The sequence below is a fragment of the Pteropus medius genome, unplaced genomic scaffold (genome assembly GCF_902729225.1).
Source record: "Pteropus medius unplaced genomic scaffold, Ma_sr-lr_union100, whole genome shotgun sequence".
In the NCBI taxonomy this organism is placed as follows: Eukaryota; Metazoa; Chordata; class Mammalia; order Chiroptera; family Pteropodidae; genus Pteropus; species Pteropus medius.
Window position 1 is genome coordinate 17,997,596 of NW_024340849.1, and position 22,503 is coordinate 18,020,098.

At 46.2% G+C, this 22,503-nt stretch overlaps 1 protein-coding gene across 9 annotated transcripts in view; it reads right to left on the reverse strand.

Annotated features, from left to right (window-relative positions):
* MAPK4 (mitogen-activated protein kinase 4) overlaps positions 1–22,503 on the reverse strand; it is a 146,962-nt gene that overhangs the window by 70,600 nt on the left and 53,859 nt on the right. Inside the window, exon 2 of one of the 9 annotated variants that reach the window (XM_039841551.1) lies at positions 21,962–22,213. The exons of the other annotated variants lie outside the window; for them this stretch is intronic. The gene's annotated coding sequence lies outside the window, so the exon portion shown is untranslated. The remainder of the gene's footprint in view (positions 1–21,961; positions 22,214–22,503) is intronic. 9 annotated transcript variants of the gene reach the window in all.

A 22,503-nucleotide genomic window follows, 5' to 3' on the forward strand; every position in this document is an offset into this window, starting at 1 on the left:
AAAGTCCAGGTTTACAGCTAAAGGATACAGCATTTCTTATCTTGCTTTTAGATAAGAAAGGGCAAATTCATGTGATACATAAGACTATGGACCTGTTTTGCACCCATAGCAGACATTGATTATCAATTTTTGCCCTCTCTTTTCTGACAAACAAGAAAACCAGAACTCTTCTCAAACAGCACCCCTAGAGCCTCTACTGACTGCCTGAAGCTGGCACTCAGGGTGGAGCCTATTTGTGTCCACGGCATGGCTCTCTCTGACCGCACACTCCCTTTGCTACTACTGGGATCTTGCCTTGTTCCCCAGGCACACAGTCTAATTCAGCCGGCATTTTTTGAGGGCCTACTATGTGCTGGGCACAGTAACGCACATTCAACAATGACTTAAGTTTCACAACAGCGAGGTAGATGTAGCTAATCCCCTAAGTGAATAAACACAGTGTACGCCTTGTGCATAATAGATGCCTGTTTCCTCCTTGTCCTTCCTTTTTCAGTTGGAGTGACTTCGAGATCACACTCTAGAAAGGGGGAAAGCCTGGGTCTTAATCCAGCCATGGTTCCAAGAGCAGTGTACTCGGTCATCTCCCGTGGGGGCTCTGCCCCCACTCACCCCTTTACAACCTGAGTGCCTGCTTTTGTTTTTCTGCTTTCCCAGTTCCTTAGAGAAGGATTTACTTTACTCCCTTAAGTCATCTTGGGAAGTGACATCCCTTCTAAACTTCGCCAGCCTCTGATCTCATGGTTTTCTTGACTCTATTCACCATCCGTACAGAATGTCTTTCAGTCATTGAAAATGTCACATCCTCCCTTGCCTCTGGGCCTCCACACAGTGTCCCCTCTCCTTTTCCCCTGGATAATCCTTACTCATCCTTTAGGTGTAAGTTTAAATGCCCCTTTATCCAGGAAGCCTGCCATGATGCTCCTTTCCCTCCTCAAATGAACTTATCTGTCAGGCCATGTCCCCCCGTTCTCTCCGTCTCATGTCACTTTTCTCTCTTTTTGTTTTGGCTTTAATTGCTTCTCTTCCATATCTGACGGGAAGGGACCCCAGAGAGGGCAGGGACTACACCGTCTGCATGACTGTTAGCCCTGGTGCCTAATTCCTAACTTACTCAATAATCAATAACAGAATTTGGGCAGAACAAATACGTTCTGGGAAGTGTCACGCTCCAGCTCATTGTCACAAATTCAAATCTGTGATACGCTGTACTTGCCTCTTTCCTTCCTTTGAGAGTTGCCAACTAGAGGTGATCATTTTGCAGGTCTTGTCTGATTCTAATCTGCATTCCGTCCCTTTAAATTTCGTAAGAGTTCTTGACTCCCTTTCAGCAGCCCTGTTTCTCACCCAGTCACCTGCCCCATTATCCAGCGAATATATACACATGGCTACCTCCTGTTACCCCATGGAAGCTAATCATTTACAGGGGTTGTGCTCAGAGGTATAAAGAAATCATTTGTAGGGCAGAAAAAAAACGTCCCTCTCCTGGTGATTGCATCTCTTTGTTCACAAATGACAGAAGTGGTATTTGAAAAGCTCAGGTGACAGCAACAGTCCGTGGACCCTGTCACAGCTGAGGAGGAAAGCCATGGGCTGGGAGCCAGGAGGCCTGGGTTCTACTCTTGCTGCTGCCTGTGAACTCTCAAGCGAAGAGTTTCAAATCTGTGAAGTGGGAATAACCACACTACCCCCACTTACTCATGGGGAGAAGAACAAACAGAGGCTGGCCATACAGATGTACTTTCAAAGGAAGGAAGCGCAAATTGGAGATAAGTCATGACCACAACCCAATTATACTAAAATGAACAGTTTCCATAGTGATGTTAGCTTGGGGGTTGGATGCGTTACCCTTTCTCATCCCTCAGGCTTGGACCTTCACACTCCTCCAACAGTGAGTGGCCTCCACGTGGGAAGAGGCGAGGATTGGCCCAACCAGCCATTACACATGTGTTTTGAGTCTTTTTTATTTTTTTCTTGGCAGGTGGTAGGATTGGGGTACCTTTAGGCTCAATGATCTCTATCTAATTAGGTAATGAGGATGGAGCCCTCCCGAATGGGATTAGTGCCCTGATAACAGGAACCCCTGAGAGCTGTCTCTCTCCCTCTTTCTGCTTTGTGAGGATACAATGAGAAGTCGGTCATCGGCAGACAAGAAGAGGGCTCTCGCCAGAACCTGACCACACTGGCACTCTGATCTTGGACTTCCCAACTTCTAGAGCCGTAAGAGATGAATTTCTGTTATTTATATGCCACCCAGTCTATGGTACTCTTTAACAGCAGCCGAACTGACTGAGACATTAACCAAGTCCATTACGGCGAGGCCACGGCTGTGTTCTGACTTACTGCACTCTGCCTCCGCACGTCCCGAGCCCTCTCTCTCCCGCTCTCCTTGTGAGCGCCTCTCTCACTGACAGGCTATCAGACCCTGAGAGTCAGAACCATGTGCTGCAGAGATCACATCGCAGGAACATGACCCACTGGAGAGGAAAGGTGTGCTGTTGGGTGCCTGCTTTTTTACTTTCTTCCTTGCTCTAGCAGGAGAGACACGGGGAGTCTCTCTTAGGAACAGTGAATCCCACGCAAGCCTGTGAGGGATTCCACACACAAACCCCTCTGGACATGGGAGGGAGAAGAAGGAAGTGATCAGCCTTCAGATTATGAACTCCCTGGAGAAGGAGACAGGTGGCTCCACTGCCCAGGAAGCGGGTGGAGGAAGACTGGAAAAGAAAGCAATAGAAGCAGCAGAGGAAGAGGGAGGTGGGCGACGGACGGATGAACTCGCCCCTCCCCCGCCCTGGGGTTCTTAGATCAATGACTCAAAGAACCGGACCCCACATGCTGACACTGGGTTTCTCACCATCCGGCATGTGCATACTTAGCTGGTTTCATTCCATCTGGGGAAAGATGACCATCCAGCCTTCAGGTGTCAGAGTAGCACCAGGTCAGTTCATATTAACTGCTGTAGGGACTGGCATGCCCTCTGCTGCCACACGAGGAAACTGAGGCCAAGAAAAGGAAAATGACCCTTCCAAGGTCACTCAGAGATACAGGGACCAGGCTTCATAGAGTGCCCAGGCTGCCAGTATTTTCTTGGAACAGGCCCTTCCAGGCATTGCTTGGGTCTCAGGTTGACTTGGTGGACACCCAGCCTCCCTCTGTCAAATGAGCAAGGGGATCCTGGCCCAGCTGGCAAAGAGCGTGCATGGCAGAGACTGGCTATCTGTGAAAAAGCAGCTCTTCCTCCTCAAATACTTAAGTAATTATTCTGTATCAGGAAAAAATACATCATAGATAGACAATATGGCAGCAACTGCCAGCCTTCCCAGCTGGGATCCTGTCCCCTCTCTGAGAGCAGAGCTGGGAGCAGGCTGCCTCCAGGGACGGAGGAAGGAGGGGATGCACATCGGTCTCTGTCCCCACTGAGGACGTGCAGGCTGGTGCCTGGTGTAGCGCCTGGCCTCACAGGGGCTGAGCCAGTGTCTGCTGCATAAGAAAAGTCCCAGCTGCATTTAGTCTAAGGGGAGATGGGCCCCATAAGGCCAGGAGTAAGAGACACCTCTGTCTATTCAGATATAACCGAGACAGCAAATGAATCACAGGGCTGTGGGCAGTCTTGGGCTTATGCATTTGTGAGAAACCAAACACTCGGAATTCTGATGACACAAGGCAAGGTCCGGTCCCAGGTTAGGGGAGCGCAATTAAGAGAAGGAACTAGGGAGAGAGAGGAAGAAGGCGATTGATCGGGGAGGAGGAATGAGGAGAAAGGGAGAGTAATGAGAAGAAAGAGCGAGCCCACCTTCACTCCCAGAGGCCACTGCCCGCCTTCTTTTTGAGTTGCTTGGCACCTGGCATGCTCAGACCATCCTTAATGCCCAGGAGCCTTAGCCAGACACATCGATAAAGTCCTCGCTGCAGAAAATGCTGGAACCTTGACAACGGCAGCAGTAGCAGCATGACCAACACAATGCGGTGCATTAGCCTGACAAATGAATCGTGCCGGCAGCCAAGAACTCCACAGTTCTCCCAGGTACAGGGAGTCCTAGGCCAGGAACTGGATTTTACCTGCACCGCACAGTTAGCTGGAAATCTGGATCAGGGCCGGCACCCCAGCCAAGGCAGTGTGAGTGACTGGGCTGGACAGTGACGCAGTAAAGCATTCCTTTGCCTCTCCCCTTCTTTACACGCACGCCAGATAAATGAATCTCAGGGTTTAATGAGTTCTGAAAAACCAGCCCAAACCAGGCTCTGTCTCCGTGTTATGACCTGGAGTTCTCATATGTCTGGAACAAGAAGGACGTCACTGGGTCCGGGCAGAGGGCTGTCTGGGGAAGGTCTCAGCCACTCCTAGGCTTAAATGTAGAACCAGCCTCCGAGCCACCCTTTGGGAGAAAGGCTACTTGACAGATATTGCCCTCAATATCTACCAGTGCCAGGGGACCAGGGCAAATCGGGGCTCAAAGGAGTAAGTAAGGCAGTTGAGTGGCTACGTGTCATGGACAGAGCTGCCCTCTAGAATATGCGGGAAGAAGGGAAGAAATACAAGCTGGCTAGTAGGAAGGGGCGGCTGGAAGGGGCTGCCTCCTCCTGCACTGGTCACCTCTCACTGAGGGTGTTGAGAGGGGACAGAACCCTCACCCTTCCAGGGAGAACCTTCATGGTAGGCAGACTGTTGCTTTTAGAGTAAGGCTTTATGTTGCCAATGATAGTCATTTTCTTTTTTCAAGTAGCAATGTAAATTGTTTTTAGTTCTGAATATACCACTTAAGTTGCAAATGAGGATCCCAAGCATGGGCAGACATAGAGCCTCGGGACGACTTCAGAGGCCCAGCCTCAGAAAGACAATAGGGGTCTCGTTAGGATGGAGGCAAGGGTTCTCGTCAACCAGAAGTGGGGTGCAGGGTCTGGGACCCATGCCCGCTTCCTCATCGCTTTGTTTAGTTTTACAAGGAAAGTATTTCTTTGAAATAAAACAAAAAGCAAAAGAAAACACTGACTTTGACAGGGATCTCTTATAACCCTGTGGATCAATTTGCTCTGTCTTTCTTTGACACAGTTGCTGAAGGATGCAGCGCTAGCATCGATGCTATGCTCACCCATGCTCCAAAGAGCCAAGATTTACTTTTCTCTTTTAAATTGTCAGAAAAGGAGACTGGGATGAGGCCTGGCAAAATTTTGGTGATCTTTCGCCGTGCCCTGTGCCGGGGCTCAGGATGCTTTCTCAGGCTGGACGTGGTCTCCCTTTCGTCCACCTTCCAAGGTCTCGCTATGAGGTCAGGTCCCAGGGAAAGTGTGGTGAGGGCTGTGACCAGAATGAACAGGGTTAAGGTGGTGGGTGACATGAGAGGGAGGTGAGGCTCTGTATTGCAATCTGTCCTTTTTTCTTCACTCATACTATCTTAGTTGAGGTCCTGGACATCCCTATGTGTCCAGAGTCTGCATCCTGCCACCTTCAGCTTTTGCCCTTACTGTAGCAGCAGAGGAAGCGAACCTTTTGCTTCCCTGGAGCTGAGCGCACTGTGGCATCTGTGGCGTCCCTCAATAAACATAGTTAGAATGAATGAATGAAGTCCCAACAGCTCCCAATGCTCTCTCTACCAGCTACTTGCATCTCCCATCCATCTTCCTTCCTGCCTCCAATATATCTAAAATACATCTGATCGTTTCATTTTCCCATCTTAAAATATTTTTAATAGCTCTCCACTGCCCAGAGATTAAAGCCCAAGCCCCTCACACAGCCCCCACATCAGACCTGCATCTGTCTTCCTGCCTCATGTCCAACCGCTCCCATAAACTGCACCCCATACTGCAGCCTCACAGATTGGAGTGATTGCCCCCGATTCACCACGCTCCCAGCCATGCCGCCCATCTGCTGGTGATACTGTCCTCTTTGTGCTCCTGAAGCAACCCTACTCATGCTGTGCCCAAATGTCACTGTTCTCCAAGCTCACGGAGCACAGTGCATACACCTATGGCAGGCAGTGATCTCATGGGACTGTATGTCTCTGTGGATCCTTCTTCCCACTTAACTGGGAAACCCAAGAGCGAAAGACTTGCACTGTTTCTGACACACAGTAGATGCTCAATAAAAAGTTGGTGAACTAGTAAAGAGACAGGGGTAGGAATGAGGCTGGTAGAAAATGTTTGGAAGAGGAGCTTGGGGGAAGTAATTCATAAAGATGCATTCCCCTGGAGGGGTGACCTGCTGGTGGAGTATGGTCAGCTTTCCAGAATGTTTAGGTTGAATGACACGAGGGAATGGCTGAATGGGTGGGTGAGCACTGAAGACCAGGCTGGGTTTATAGACTGCCATGGGAGAGCACCCAGGAATTGTGGCAAAGGTGTGGATGATGGTCAGGTCAGGTGAGAGCTGAGTGGAGGTGTGGAAATAAATAGATTTAGTAGGAGTGTTGGAGAGAGTCCAGCAGAACTGAAAAAAACCGGGATCACAGAAAACGTTTTTCTGGTAGAATCCTGGTGACTGCATGCTCTCTTGAGCACACACCAAAGTCAAGGTGTCATGAACACAATAGGAAGAGACCAGCATAAGCAAAAATAAACCCAGCGAGCAACTGCATGCCATTCCCTCGGGTGCTCATTCCTTTTAATTCCCCCTTCTGGCTTTCAGATCATCACACTGACAATCTCGGGATACTAAATTCAGGTTGTTTACCCAGATTGAGTACAAGCTCTCTCCTTGGGCTTGCTTGTCTACTTCCCGCCTTCAGGAACAGACTTCTCTGTGTGACCCGTTTTGCCTGATTCTTCTAGAAGCCTCATCTGCCATAGCCAGTTCTTTTATTATTTGGAAGCCCCATGGATAGCAATAAAATTAAGATGAAAACACATTTGCAAAGCAACTTCTCATTGTCCGAAGCACTTGCATGCAGTACCATTTAATATTTAATACTTTCATGTAATATTTACTTAGCATCATTATGTACCAGGCCGGGGGAACCAGGGGCAAATAACGCAGACACTGTCCTGGCTCCGTGTAACTTACACTCCAGGGGTGAAGGGGTAGTAGTGACACAAACAATAGCACAAATAGTGCCTACGTACAATGACGATCGTGATCCATGTATGATAGGAAAGTACAAGATGTTATTACTTTGGGGAAAAACGGCAGATTCTCTTAAGAAGTGACATTTAAGTTGAGACATGAAGAGTGAGTAGAGGCTACCCAGGAGGTGGGGTGGGGGGAAGGGGGAGCACTCTCAGTGGGGGGTCAGAACCATGAGAGCCTTGAGAAGTCTGGTGTTGTGGAACAGAGACAGTCGGTGGGCTGGATCTGCTGGGCCAGAGGCGGCATGGAGGAAAATGGGGCTAGAGAGGAAGGCGAGGCCTGACAGAGGATCTCTCATTCCTCCTGCGAGAGCTGGAGCAGGAGGTGTCATCCTCATCTGTCCTATGAGAAGGAAGAGGCTCCAGGGTGGCCTTCTCTCAAGCGCTGCCTGGCCTGAGGCTGCTGGGGAGCCTGGGGCGAGCGGCCCCTTGCAGGTCCTCTGACAGGTTCTTGCACAAACCCACAGGCCGCGGTTTATACCTTGTCTCTACTGAGGTGGTCTGAGCTGAGCCTACCCGGCTCCATTCCACGCTCCTGGTGGGACTCCTCTCTCTGACCAGCCAGGTGTGCTCCCAGGTGTAGAGGACATAGATGCAGAGCAGAACGGCCCCTCCACCCACCAGAAAACAGCCAGGGGGAAATGACCCTTGCAGGATTCTCACTAATTTTTCGAAAAGAGCCTCTCCTCTAATTTCTTGGAAACTGCAAGGAGGAGGCAGTCTCCCATGGAGGGAGGCTTCAGGGACTGCCTGGGCTTCGGCCGCAGGAATGGGATCTGCGGGAGAAGGTGGTTCTAAGTGCAGTGGAGTGGAGAACCTCTGGCTTATGAGAACACTCTGGGTTCAAGTCCGATTTCTGCCACTGATAGATGACATGGCCTCAAGCCTCAGTCTCTACATCTGTTAACCAGAACTTTAATGCTTTCCACATTAGTCTCACAGGGCTTTTGTGACAGTTAAAAACTATAGGCATGAAGGCAGTGTGAAAAATAAAAATACCCCACAGAAGACTGCTGAAGTAATAATCACATAGATGTTATTCACCTTCTCACAGGTAACAACAGGTAACGATGGACTTTATCTCATTTAACTTCACAATAACATTCTTAGGAATATATTAGTATTGCCTCTATCTTACAAATGGGGAAACTGAGGCACATATTGGTGAAGGAACTTGATCAAGCATACTCAGCTGGGAAGCAGCAGAGCTGGGAACCCCAGTAGTCTGCCTCCAGACCCTATTAGGCTGCCGGAGTGAATTAAATGCCCCACACAGCTAAGAGCTATCCAGTAATCAGGCCATGAAGCTGGTGTGCTAAGTGATACCACTCAATTGCCAATAGCTTGCCAAGTGCTCCTTCTCAAGGGACTGCATTTCTCTTGCTTCCGTTTCCTTTTGTGACCGGTGACAGCGATCAGATTAATAGGCTTGTTGTAGGAAACCCCAAGAAAGATAACTGGCTCCCGCTGCTAGTATCGAATGGCTATGTATAGTGTTTAATAATCACACAGCAGCAGGATTCTGCGTGGATTCTCACAGGCGCGTCCCTCCTCCAACCCCAGCACAGCAAAACCATCTGCCAACTCTGAAAGCTCCTGGTGCCCTGCCAGATTCTAGGGCCATTTTGGAAGGCACGTCAGCATTCATCCCTCATCTTTAAACCCATAGCTTTAACTGTTCCACAGAAAGCTCCCTCACCTTCCAATTGTTTTGTTTTTTGCTATATCCCACCTTCCATCCTCCTCCCTCCCTCCCTCCCTCTTTCTCAGCCACCCCATTTCCTCTGTGAACACCCTTCTCTTCCATTGCTCCCATCTTCCCCCTGCAGATGGTTCTCCTTGATAATCCTCAAACCATCCCTTATTCCCCACTGCAACTCTGAATAGCGGTATCCCCTCAGAACAGCCAATCACAGACAAATGGTGCAGAAATCTGTCTGGATGGTTCCAAGGAGACTTTCTGCTCCTTTTCTTTGCAGTGCCCTCTCTACTGCCTTTCAAACACTCCTACTCTTCCCCATTGGCGCCTATATGAGGCTTTGAGCCCAGCCATCGATACTTCTGTGTGACTAAGACACCAGCTTTCCTCTCCCGAGGGTTCTGTATTTAAGTTTTGTCTCTAACTATGGAATGAAAACCTGTGTCCTGGTTAGAAAAGGTTAGGCATCACCTGGGCTATTGGAGGGAACTGTAAATTGGCATCCTGAAGGTCATTTCTTGGGAGGCTGAGAAAAGGAGAAAAGAGAGTCAAGGAGGCCCTCTGAGCAGGTAAAGGATAACGTAACTGAAGCAGTGCCCCACACCCACCAAGCCCCGCCGTCTGTTCTTCCTGCTCAAAAAACTCTTTTGCTTGCATGACGGAACAGGTTTGGGGCCTTCCAGATACCAATGACAGGTGTGACTTTGTTCCCAGCCCGCTAGCTGATCCTAGCCACTGCACAGTTCCAATGTGGTGATTACCTTCCCTTCTCCCATCAGCCCCCTGCCAGCAGCTCTCCTCACTGCTCCCTCAACCCCACCAGGTGTTATTTACAGAGGGATGCTGTTACCAAGGCAACCAAATATGGACATTATTTTACACTATCATATTCTGTTCTCCCCTTCTCTCTTCCCTGCTACCCAAATGAAAAGTTAGCTAAGCAAGGTCTCCTCTCCAACATAGAAATCCCACACCTTCTTGCGTTCAAGTCCTACTGGGGGGCAGCTGCAGAGAGAAGGGGAGGCAACTCAGATGCCGTACTGAGGTGTGGACCAAGCAGGCATTCATCTCCCCTTCCACTTAGATGGCATTAAAATGATAGTAAGGGGGTCTTTAAATCAATATAAACCCATAACAAAGAGACCAGGAGGGAAAGGACTGATAGACAGGGGATTTCAACACATTCTAAAAGGATGAAAATTTGGAAGCCTCAGGGCAGAATGCATGCTGAGGGTGGAGGGCAGGAGCAGGGGCAGCCAAGGAGGATGCTTATGGCTTCACTGACACCTGGAGAAGCCCCAGGTTGAGGTCGACCAGCAGGTGGGAGGGGCCTGAAACTGTGGACACTGAAGGTTTGAATGTGAAACCATGGGGAGAGCCCTTCCCCACCACTCCAACTCTGCTCGTACAAAAGCGAGCAGGTCCTGCCCCCCTCCCCTTCCCATCCTCTTCTTTTAACCCTGTTCTTAAATCCTTAAATCTCTTCTTAAACCCCACGTTCTGAAGAGATGTTGTCGAGAATTCCGATGGGGAATAATATGGAGAATAATTGCTGAGATGCGCGTCAGCAAGGAGGGTAAGTTTTTCGTTTTTGCTTTTTTTTTTTCCCCTACAAATTCTTAAAGTAAATGCTACTTACTAGTTTTCAACTTTTAGGATCGATCTATAGATAAATGCGTCACAAACAAAATGTAAATGTCACCTACTCTGACATGTAAAGAAAAGATTCAGTAGAGCAAAACTGTTGGGGAGATGGAAAGGAAGAAGAAAGGAGAAGAAACAATATTCTCTTGCTGAGTTGGGAGCCAGGCTGAAAGCTGATGGAGAGAGACAGGAAGTTAAAGAATGGATATAAGCACCTGATGTTAAAGAATAATAAATATAAGCTTTTTAAAAAGTGATAATTAGTATCAAAATCTTGTGATAATTAGTATCAAAATCAAATAAAGATGCTGACCACAATGCCTGCATTCTGGTGAGGGATATTAAGGAGTAACAAAAAAATATTAATAAATACATGACATAATATCAGATTGTTTAAAGGCAGGCAAGCAGATTTGCCCTTTCTATTTAAATGACTCTTTAACAATAAAACGAGCAGTAACAACAACAAAACACTAAAACGCAGGTGAAGAATATTACTTAGAGATAATGGAACTAACCAACAAAACAACTAAAGAAAGAAATGCTTGGACATTTGGGGTCAGGGATGGGATAGGGGATGGCGGCTTCTCATAAGCCTTTTTTAAACAGTTTCCTTAAAAAATAAACAAACAAAAACAAAAACAAAAACATGGCTTGCATTGATTAAAATGAGAAAGACCTGCAAGTCATTCACTTACTGTCAACCTCAGGGTCACCAGGGCAAAGTGGGAAGATGCTCCAGAGATGGGAGGCTGTCTCCATCCCACGGACAAGATGCTGGGAAGGACCCAGACCGGGTTCAAGTCTTGCTGTTAAGGAGAGGAGGCACCTGATGACAGTGGCCTGGGGACCAGCTCTGGAGCTTTTCTCTCGTGGCCTAACCCATCCTCATCCTTACTTCCTCAGGTGCCCTTGATATTTTATAACCCATTGATTCTCAAACTCCAGAGGCATATTAGAACCATTTGGGAAGCTTTTAAAATCCTGATGCTTTAAGAGGAGAAGATAAGCCACAGACTGGGAAAAAATATTTTCGAAAGACATATCTGGAAAATGACTGTTATCCAAATTACTCAAAGAACTCTTAACACTCAAGAATACAAAAATAATCAACTCAATTTAAAAAATGGGCCAAAGACCTTAGTAGACACTTCAGCGAAGAAGATATACAGATGGCAAATAAGCATATGAAGAGATGCTGCACATCATATGTCATCAGGGAAATGCAAATGAAAACCACCACTACACACATTACTGTAATGTAAACTATGGACTTTGGGTGATTATAATGTGTCAATGGAGGTTCATCAATTGTAACAAATGTACCACTCCGAGCGGGATGCATGTGTGGAGGCCAGGGGTGTATGGGAGATCTCTGTACCTTTTTCTCAATTTTGCTGTGAACCTAAAATTGTTATAAAAAATAAAATAAAATCTTAATGGAAAAACAAATCCCAATGCCCAGAACGCACCCTGACTGTTATATTTGAATTTCCATGGGTCGGGGATCCCAAGAAATTCCAATGGGCAGCCAAGTTTGGGGACCACAGAAGAAGATGAAGACCAGCTTGCAAAATGACTACCTCCCCAAATAGCACACAGCTGAGAGGAGCTATTCTTTCACTATTACAGATAATCATAGAGTGCCCTGGTCAATACATCTGTGTGTGTGTGTGTGTATGCATGTGTATGTGTGTGTTAAGGCTCCTTTGGCAAGATCACCTATATCATTTTTAGTAAGCAAAAAGAGGACTGTCTGGAACCAGAGCCAAATGAAGTTGGGGGTCTAAGTCCTCACGTCCTTACAGTCAGTTGTCCCCAGACATGGCTCCTGAATGGCCACCCTGCCCATGGGAGTCATTTCCCAGAGCAGTGGTGCTAAAACTCGAGTGAGCATCAGAATTACTGATGCTGTGTTTGAAAGGCTCGTTAAAACACAGATGACCAGCCCCAGCCCCAGAATGTCTGGTTCAGGAGGTCTGAGGTGAGACCTGAAATCTGCTTTCTAACAATTTCCCAGGTTGTGCTGATGCTACTGGTCCTGAGACCAGATTTTGAGAACCACTCGCTGACCTAGAGAGACTTGGAGGGAAGTGGAGTGCAGACACCTACTTTCCGAAGACAAAGGGCAACCATTAAGAGGATGATGACACAAGAGTCCCTCTAGTCTAGCTGTGAAGGCTCCAGACGGAGGGAGATTACCAACGACCCCCTGCAGGGTGTTAATTACAGAGGGACCACTGGGCTTTGAACACTGTATGTTGAACCCAGCTGCAATGTTCTCTGTTCAGATATGCCATGTTGGATCACATGCCCCAATATCATTTGACTCCTGGAAAAAAAAAAAAAAGGTAATCAAATGAGGGGCATGTGTTCTGTCCAGAAACACAAACCTTAAAAAAGAATTCTACTCAATGCTTCCCTGTATTTATATTACGAGGCAAAGTTTCTTGAAAACAACTTCCTGTGCGTCCTGACTACTTGGATTTGGGCAATTTCTTGAAGTTTTTCTTCACGAAATATGTTGGGTGGTTGTTTTATAAAATAAGATAAAAGATGGAAGGCAAAATGCATACACCAGCAAACTTGATCTAAACCAAATTTGGAGTCAGCATTTAGCAATTTAATTTAGAATGATCTACTGAGCAATTGCCCCAAACTTATTCCCTAAAATCCCCTGGGTGGAATTCTCGCACTGCAGTGTGTAGGCTAGCCTTGCAGTCTTCAGGTAAATTTCCTCTTTCCAAATATGCAATAATATGTTTCAGCTGACAACCAAACAGCAGCCAAACAGTGGGAAAATGATTAGCAAATTCATTAATTAAGATGCTGCTTACACTTCTTTTATAATGGTTATCATTTACTCATTTTAATTAATTATTCTAGTCCCCTGTTTTCTACTAAAACCATTAATAGTCATTAGTATATACTATTATGTTGGGGGGGCACAAATACATCTTGTTTTATATATAAAAATGTAATTGATATAGACTGCCACGTCTGAAGTATTCTCAGAAATAACGCTGCAGAACACCTTTTTCAAAAAATAGAATCTTATAGGAAACCAATACATACAATGGATAACTGCTGTCAGTGATTGAACACTTACTACGAGACTCGTACTGAACTACGCTATTTAATTTACTCAATTTTAGTATAAATTCTAACCATTTAGTTATAGATAAATCAATGAGAACATTAAAACTACTCTTATGTAATACTTATCCAGTTTATTTTTAAATTTCATTGAATCGTATATGTTTGAGAAAGTCCTGACTCACAGAGATGAGTTATGGCGAATGTGTAACAGCTTTTTTTTTTTCATTAGTTCACACTGACAATCTCACTATTTTTACCTTAAAAAGGGATGGCAGAATCAACTTCGAAGTAGGCTAAAACCGAAACGAACACATTGAAGGTTTCAAGATGTTAAAATCTGATAAAGAACACATTTGAGTGTGTGATTTTTTTGGTTATAATTCTTAAATTAAAAATATATTTTAAAAGACGTTCAAATCAAACATCTATGTAACACCTTTCAAATGTAAATTAATCTATTACAAATCTATATGAACTGGTGTTTGTTTTTTTTACAGATGAGCAAATCGAGGCCCCAGAAAGGCGGGGGGGGCTTGTCCAAATCCCCCCGTTAGGTGGGAGTTAGTGACAGGGTGAGAGTAGAACCAACTTCTGCTGACAATACGTCCAGGAACTTTTTATGTTCCGTGTTTCCCAGAGGGAAAGCTGTAAGATTTTTTTTTTTTTTTCCTACGAAGTGACTCCTCCAGGTCTTTGGCGAACTAGTGACGAGACAGAGAATGGAGCTTGATTTTGTGTGTCACAAACTAGACTTCTCACTCAATCAACATTTTTCAGGTGGCAGCTCATATGATAGCACCTGAAATTGATAATGATCCCAGGCAACTGCAAAGTTAAACAGCAACAAAACTGGTTTGTGAATTTGCAAAAAATTTTCGTTTGCTACAGGAAATGAGCTTTTTTCTTTTTTTAAGGTAGATTCATAGAAGGCTTGCTCCATCGGTCTGTAAGTTGTCCTCTCTAGCCTCTCCTGGCTGCCCAGTCACTAACTCTCTCTCTCTCTCTCCCTCCTCCACTCCCTCTCCCTCCTCTCTCTCTCTCTCTCTCTCTCTCTCTCTCTCTCTCTCTCTCTCTCTCTCTCTCTCTCTCTCTCTCTCTCTGTATGTTAAGGACACAGTAGAAGGGATAAAAGCAGTCATAATTCCTGCTCTTATGACAAGGTCATTCACAGGACTTTTTTGTAAGCAAAAAGAAAAATGTCCTGGGAACCAGAACTAATTGAGATTGGGGTGTAAACCCAGTTTCCCTTGGTGGGATATACCAAGTGGCAGAGCATAGCTCCTGAATGGCCATACTGCTCAGCTGATGTGGACTCCATTGTGTAGTATGTCTGATTGTCGATTTCCTTCAAAACACCTCCTTGTTATAGGAACTTTTCTATTCCCAGTGTGGTGGTTTTGTCACTTGTCCTTTTGTTCTTACATACGTGGATATGTGAAGATCATGTATGTATGTGCGAGAATGTATATCAATAACTGGGCCCGTGGTTCTCAAGGTGAATCATCTTTCTCTAATATTCATCTCCAGAATAAGTTTTGGGACAATTTAAAACTGTTTCTGTTAGGAGGAAGAAAGGATGTGAAATGGCTATAAATACCAGATACAGACATTAGTTCAGATCTGTTAGTTGATATTAGAGATAACTAATAACACAGTGAATTATATATAAATAGCATAGATTTTTCCAAAATAGACACCCTGTTCTGCTGTCGGGAGGTTCCTGATGGGGTGTCCTACCTGGTAAACTAATCAAGGGAGGGAACTCTCCACTAACCCAACGCCCAAAGAGGAAGAACTAATTTGATGATGGTACATCGCCCAGTGGGGGAGAGAAAGTTCTGTTCAAAAAGGGCATTTAAAGATATTGGAAAATGTGCCTAATATAGCACTACATGATAAAAGGTTATGAAATGATGCGAAGTATGATCCTTTTTTTTTGTTTTAAAATTATATAGAAAAGAGATTGGCAGGGTAGTCTTAAAATTTTGATGGTTATCTGCAAGGGGTAGATTACAAAATTTTTTTTTCCTCTGTAATTTTGTTTTTCTCCTTAATTTTATGCAATTACCATAATTTTACAACCAGAAAGGGAAAACGAATAAAAGAAAAGTGCTTTGACATTAACATTACAGTTTTTTTCCCTCCCAGCTTCCCTCAAGAGAACATCAAATTCTCCGAGCCCACTCAAATGAACAACTATGGAACAGAGTCCTTTGAGGGTGCAAACTACACACAGAAAAAGCAGATGACAAATTCCTGTCTTAGAACTTAGTTAATTTGGCTCAAGTGTAAAGATTTCTGTTTTCCAGGTTCACTCCCATTTCTAGTCATCTAGTTCTGTACCAGCCCTGAAGGAATTACTTTAGTTTCTTCAAAGCTGCTCACTTCTACCCACAGGCAGAGGTGTGGATATCTGAAGGGTAAGGTCTCGTCAGGTCTGGGGACCAGGGCACTCCCTCCTGATTGAGGTGGCAGCTGTTCTCCCCCATGCACTTGGTCATGGGAGCCCCTGAGTGGACTTCCTCCACAGCGAGGTCTGCAGATAAGCAGCCCCCCAGCTGTGGATCTCTGCTGGTTACAAGCTGTTGGCACCTCAGGTGAGCTGTTTAGCATCATTGAGCTTCAGCTCCTCTCTGAAGAATGGGGATCATTAAACCTGCTCTCAGGGCGGCACAAGCATTGAAGGCAGTGTGCCTAAAGAGCTCTGCTTAGCACCTGGCATATAACAGGCACACAGTTAGTCAACAGCGGCTGCTATCGGTGTCATGCTGCTGCTGCTGCGGCTGATTCTCGATTCTCTCTTCCAGAACTTGAACTTTCTCTAAAAAGGCTCCCGCATTTTTTTCATGTTCATTTTATCACGTTGGAGCATCTTCATTAACTCAACAGCACTAAATTATGTTTTGACTCCCCTGGTTCGTATCGGGAAGTTCACCTCTAACATGCTGTGACTTTGGAAAGGTGGGCTCCCGGGAGGGTAAGTGAGGCCAGCAGTGCACATGGGAAACTTTAGGGCACAGCAGCACTTGGCAGCTCCAGGATGCCTGTTGTTGTTGGTATGAAAAGTGCTAATGCCTCAGCTATTCGGCTGCAAGGGGAAGGAGGATAAATTCACATTTGAAAGGCAAGCTAACGTCCTTGGATAAAATATGTCATGCAAGTTGGAAGGACTGTGACTTATCATAATATTTTTCTAAGACTTCAAGGCCTGCAGTGTTAACTCTAGGACTGTAAACCATGCCATAAGGGATGTAAAATGAAGGAGAGATTTTTTTTTCCATTCTAGAAATAGCTGCCAAACAGACAGATTCCACCCAATGCTCACTCGCACACTGCCAACAGAGCATCAGATCTCATCATTACCCAGGAATAAAGGGATGGATATGAAGTCAGAACTGGCAGAAAGAGACCTGGCATTAACCGAGGGCCTAAACTGTGTCAGGCGCGATCCTTGAAAGCGTACAAAACTCTTTTGTTACGGGCTGAGTTGTGTCCCCCCACCCCCTCCCATTCATATGCTGAAGTCCTAACTCAAGACTGTTTGGACATAGAGTTAAAGATAGGTAAGTCTTTAAAGAGTTGATTAAGGTAAAATGAGCCCACAAGTTAAGGGCTCAGTCTCACAAAACTGCCATTTATCCCCATTTCAGGTACCAATCGCAAATCCAGGTTATGGGCTCTGATGCTAACGTCAGGTAGATAGTGTCAGAACCAAATTGAATTGTGGGACACTGAGCTGGTGTCACAGAATTGGCTGATCTAAGGGAAAAGCCCCCAGGCATCTGGTGTCAGACGTGTTTTGAGTGAGAGTAAAGGAAAACACTGGGTTTTTCCTAGACTGTAAAATGCTTAGTGCTTGACACATAGGAGGTGCCCAATATATGTTACCTAATATTACTATTACAATCATTATGATCATTACTATTACTGAGAATCCTTAATAATCTGGTCCAAACTTCTCATTCTACAAAATCAATAAATTGAGGCCCGGAGATGGGAAATGTCTTAGATCAGAAAACCAGATAATTAAGTTCTAGTCCAAAGTTCTGTCCATTGTTTTGGGAAGGCCCAAAGAAACAAAGGTTTGGATGTGGGATTTTGTTTCTCGTGGCTTTTAAGATGAGGGGAGGGTGTGTGCTGGAGTAAAAGCCATCAGAAGGCTGTTGGGAGTTGAGAGACTGTGACCCTGAGCCTTGTGTTCTCATCTATAAAAAGAAATACACACTCCAACCAGCCACCCCCAAGCCAACCAGCCACCCGCAAGCATCACTGTGAGGCCACAAACACTAATATGTGAAAGCACCTAGATGACACAGGACATGGGATTCAAAATAAAAAAGAACAACTCCTGAAAATCCTCGTGGGCCAAAGGGCAGAATACAGGATACGCCTCAGGTCAAGACCCTAAAAATTGAGATTTGGGAAAGTTCTAAGGAGATTAAGAAACATGAAAGATTTCCAAAGAAAAGCAAATGACGGACATGGATATTAATAGATCTTTAGGAGGTTGCTGGAAATAGGGCAAAGCAGACACGTCATGTGGAATGGTTTATGTAACTGTGCTGTTAGGAACCACCACAGGGGTCTCCGGCAGGAGAGGCAACAGCTGGTCACAGAGCCCCAGGACCAAAGAGGTCTGCAGCTGTTCTGCAGAAGCATCCAGGTGTTCGGTCGACATGCATTTACTGAATACTTTCTGGGTGCTCTGTCCTTTGGTCGGCACTGGGGATAAAATAAGCAAAGCAGACACAGCCCCTGCTCTCATGGGCTTCAGTCAGGTGGGCAGAGAGACATGGGGCGAAGAAACACCCAGATGAAAGGAGAGCTACTAACCGAGGTGACCACATACAGAGAAGCAAGCCCGATGCTACGAGGACATCGGACACAGGAGCCTCCACCAAGATAAGGGCTCTTACGCTGAGAACTGAAGGATCGGCAGCAGTGAACTAGGCAAAGAGGGAGAGGGTGATGGGGAGAGTGTTCTGGGAGGAGGGAAATGTATGCACAAAGCCCCAAGGCCGGAGGGAGCATGGAATTCAAGGAAATCAAAACAAGCTAGAGGGTCTGGAGTGCAAAGAATGTGGCAGAGCGAAGTGAACTGAGACTGAGAAAGTAGGTCGGACCACGGGGCCTTGTGGGCCAGACTGAGTTCGGTGTCCTCACAGCAGCTGGAAGTCACTGAAGAGTTTTAATCAATAGATCACAAGCTCACGTGTGTGTTTTATAAAGCCGATTCTGACGACGATGCAGAGAGCAGATCAGTGAGGCTGGGCTGCACATGGACAGCCTGGCTCGGGAGCTACGGAGGAGGTGGAGGGGATCGACGACAGTAGCTTGGGTGAGGATGGTGCTGGTGAGTATGGAAGCAAATGCCCAGATATGAGAGAGATTTAGAGGTAAAATCACCATGCAGAGTGAAGGCATGGAATGTGGGGGAGCGGGGAGAGAGCGGATCAAAGATGAATCCTGAGTTTCTGGAGGGTACTACTGGACAGATAGGGGTGCGAATACTCAGGGAGCCCTGGAAGAGAAAGAATCTCTTGGCTTGGTCTTGGAATCACGTTGCATGAATTTATGTGACATCCATGAGGAGAGGTTGTTAGGAGGCACTGATGTTTGCTGAATATTCACTCTGTCCCAAGCACCCTATGAGGCCCTGGAGATAAAATGATTTAGTAAAACAGACTCCCTGCCCTCAAATAGCTCGTGCTCAGCCTTGGCTGCACACTGGGATCACCTGGGAGTCTGAAAATTGCTGATGCCTGGATCCTGCCCGCAGGGAATCTCAGTTAATTGGGTGTCAGGGTGTTTAAGGGCTCCCCTGGTGGTTCTAAGTGCAGTCTGGGTGAAGAACCACAGCTCTGGAGCATGCAGGACCCAGTGCGGCCTGCATCTAATCACATAGAAAGGGGAAGTAGCAAAATGACTCATGATTGTAGGTCTTAATGATTTAGAACAGGAATTCTAAAGCACATGAGTGTAACGGGAATAATGTTATTTGGTTATTAAAACAATATTTTATCCTTAGAAACTCCAGGTTCCTAGTTGTCCCTGGCTCCCTTATTAAGAACAGAGCTTGTCTGTTGCAGATCGTAGAGTGTCTTCCATGATGCAGAGAAACACCGATTATGCCTAAGGGGGAATGAAAAATGGATGACAGCTGATCCCTTCTCTAAAAGAGCTGGTGCTCTAATACAAGATATCAGTCAAATATAACACAAGCAGGATGTGATCCATGCCGAAGATCAAGGAACAAAATCGATGCCAAGAAACCGCAGAGAAGCGAGAGACTTCTTGTGTTCTACGTCCCTTTCCAAGTCGTTGCAACGGACCACTCAGGTTTCTTACTCCTGGAACTGAACCTGCCTCACCCTTGAACTCACTCTGAGAGCATGCATTTCTCAGCTTTCCTGAAAAGAAAAAAACCTGACAGCCAGGCTGAGAAAAGGTTGCATGTGCCAGGCAAACAACACTTCAACTATTGTGCCAGGCGCTCACATCACACCCTCTTGAAGGAGCAGTGCCCAGCACTGCTCAGAACATTCCCACTCATCTTTGCTGCGGGCTGATGGGAAGGGAGGCACTGGTTGTCACTAAGCCTATTTGGAAAGCCGAGGAATGGTGGCACCTGGGAGATATATAAAGGCATATGTGTCTGGGTGCAGCAGGGACCTGGAAAAAACAAACCCCGAACTTCAACCTCCAGCAAAACTACTGTTCTCCCATCCCTTGCCCCAAATTCAAACTGTAGGTTTACTGGCCAATGTTCCCAAAACACCTCCATCTAACTTCAAGCAAAGCAACCTCCTGAATGTGGTGGACTGTGCTTTCTACCTTAAGATGGAAAACTGGCTGACTGAGAGACAATTCCACAGCCTTGCAGTTCTCCAGAAGTGACCAGAGATGAAATCAAACCGACACTGAGCATTTCATCACTAGCCATATCAACTGTCCAAAGGAGACTAGTGAGGAGTATCGGATGGAGTCCCTGACCTCAAGGACTTTAGAGCAAGATGTAAGGAGTTTAGATTTTGTCCCTTAGTCAGTGTGGAACTGTATAGTTTCGGAGTGATGGGATCAAAGTGTTTTAGTGAGATTAATCTGGGAATACTGTGCCCAAGCGGCTTGGCCTGGTAAGCCACTGAACAAAAGGAAGCCACTGACAAGAAACAAATGCTCAGAAGCCCACAGTGTTGCTAATCTACTAGAGATGCACTAGAACATTCTCTGGGCCAGTACGTGATATATTTGAGTCAACTAGGGTATCTGCTCACTGCTACGAGAAACAGGAACTCCTCGGACCCTTTGCCACCACAGCCCAGGCCCAGACTCCTCTGCCTGAGCCCAGTCGTGGCTGCATGAGGACAGCTGTCCCTACCCAAGCAGGCCCCTGTTTCCAGGCAACCATTCCAGGCAGATGGATGGCATCTTTCCTAAAGAAGGGATTCCCCAGTGCCCTCAAGGAACTTCTAGACTCAAGAAGGATCTTCTTGTGTTCTTCCCACCGACCTCATGCCACAACCAGCCTCCTCCCTCACCGCAGAGTGGAGAAAAGCTGGCAGTTCTTCCCTGCCACACGGACACCTGGGACAGATGAGGAGTGCGAGTTAGACACGTCCGTCTCCTCCTGCCCCTAGGACCCCAACGTGGAATCTTAACCTTTGCTAAGGCTTTCATTAAATTATTCCATCGGTTCGATAAATAATAATAATAAATCTATAATATTCTGGGCATAGTACTAGGCACTGTGGTACATATAAAAAACAAACCAGACACAGTCTCTGTCCTCAAGGGATAATTAAAGTCCAGAAGGTGCTAATATCATTCACAATAATAACTGTATGTCTCTCCATAATGACAGAATATGACACATGAGAGAATCTAAGAGAAACGGTTGAGGGAAATGCCATAGGCGGAGGGGACGCTGAAGGGACTCATTCTAAAGGGAAAGATTGGGGATGGTAGATTCTGACAAAACACAGAGAAAAACCTTGCAAATCTAATTACTCAGGAATCAAACAACAAGAAAAATGGACTTCTTCCAAATGAAAAGAAAAAGAAACAGGCACATATGCTCTGCAAGCCCACCACGGCCACCTCTTGGGTCTTGAGAATCCTCACAGAAACTGGGCAGGGAGCCCCCACCCCTCACCCCTCCAGGCCCCATGAAGGCTGCTGGGAAAAGATATGGCCTCTGCCAGAGAGGAGGTGGCAGTCCGAGCAGGCGGCTGCCAGAGGACATCCAACTCAGGACCACCTGAAATCTCACATTCTCCCCATCAGCAGCACAAAATTCTTGGCAGGTTTGGCACTGTGGGGTCCTGGCTGGAAAAGTACTGAGTCAGTCTCTCCAAGCCTCATGGGGGCCCTGTCAGCACGGAGATCACCAGCAGCCTCCCTGGTGATCCTTTCCTTAAGGCCACCCACAGATGTCAACAGCAAAGAACATCTAACACTCACGTGGCTCTTTCAAAGTTCACGTTATGCTTTCACAAGCATCTCTGATTCTCTGAACTTTTTCTTGCTGATAAAGGTTCTGTTGTTATTATTTCCTACTGTGTCTGGCATCTATCCGTGAGCGCATTCCATTCAAACAATTTCTTCACCTCTGGCTTCAGCACGTCTTCACTGTCCACCTCCCCAGGAAGGACACTGTGAGGGCCAATGGTGTTTTTGCCCCACAAGGACTTATTGTCTATCCAGGGGCCATATCTGCAGAGTTAAAATAACAATTAAGGGGCATCAGAAAGGAGCCTTTGAGTGAGTGTCAGATAAAAAGGGCAGACACTGATGTGAAATGAGCTCACAAGATAGAGAAACCACTGGCCTGGACTGAGCAGGGCGTCACAGAGTCCCACAGGGGCTTGAATGACGTCTGACATTTAGCAGAAATGCAAGGTTTGGGGTTTTTTTTTTGGTACAGTTGATCCTCATTATTTGTGGTAATTATGTTCTATAAACCCCACGAACACTGAATTGACTCCCAAAACATGGCTCCCAGG